The sequence below is a fragment of the Octodon degus genome, unplaced genomic scaffold (assembly GCF_000260255.1).
Source record: "Octodon degus isolate 3935 unplaced genomic scaffold, OctDeg1.0 scaffold00219, whole genome shotgun sequence".
In the NCBI taxonomy this organism is placed as follows: Eukaryota; Metazoa; Chordata; class Mammalia; order Rodentia; family Octodontidae; genus Octodon; species Octodon degus.
The window spans coordinates 476,785-477,700 of record NW_004524795.1 but is presented as its reverse complement, the minus strand read 5'-3'; the positions used below and the strand labels follow the sequence as shown (position 1 = coordinate 477,700).

At 45.7% G+C, this 916-nt stretch overlaps 1 protein-coding gene across 1 annotated transcript in view; it reads right to left on the bottom strand.

Annotated features, from left to right (window-relative positions):
• The window catches only part of Usp43 (ubiquitin specific peptidase 43), an 83,553-nt gene that overhangs the window by 60,421 nt on the left and 22,216 nt on the right, over positions 1-916 (bottom strand). The window lies entirely within an intron of this gene.

The following is a 916-nucleotide window of genomic DNA, read 5'->3' as shown; positions in this document are numbered from 1 at the left end:
CCTGACCACCTTATCTAAAGGGGAGCACCTCCTTCCTCCTAAATTACCCCTCATCGCTCAGGGAACACTAGTGCCAGCTGTCTGTTGACTTGTTTGTTGTCCAACAGCCCCTCCCAGCAGAATGTGAGCTCCCTGAGAACAGGGACTGGTGTGGCTCGTGGCAGCTGGCAGGGAAGCTGGCACATAGCACCGCATGAGAGAGGCATCAGGAGAGCAAATGAGAATGCCTATCCCACAGCACACCTGGGTATCGGGTCCCAGGCCTCAGCACCACTGAAGATATCAAAATACAGGGATGCTCAACTCCTTCATAAAAAAATGTTAGCACATTTGCACGAAGCCCATGCACATCCACCTGTGCATCTGAAGTCATCTCTAGCTTACTTATAACACTATACTCTATTGTCTAGGGGATAAAGAACAAAAAATAATCTGTGTGTGTGTTGAGTACTGAGGCAAGTTTTTTTTTCTAATATTTTGAATCCATAGTTGATTTAATCTACGGAGGCAGAACCAGGAGAGAAAAGCTGGCTGTATACATTTGACTGTTATTTTCTTTTTCTTTTTTCCTTTTTTTTTTTTTTTTTTTTTGCAGAACCGGGGACTGAACTCAGATCCTTGCGTTTGCCAGTCAAGCGCTTATCCTACTGAGCCATCTCCCTGGCTCCTGACTGTTATTTTCTTACGCACAAGGAGTTAGCTCCTCATGGCACCACTGAACCAGGCATAGTAGCAGGCACTTGAGTCTATGGAAGAAGGAAAGGGAGGGAGTGAGTATGGAGAAGAGAAGAGGGTAGAGAAAACAAAGCAAGCAAAGAAATGGGTGGATTGGTGGATTTATGGCACAAGATACCAAGGACCCTTGTTTTACTGAACGTGACCCTTCCCCATTTCCCACATACCCTCTCCTTAGATG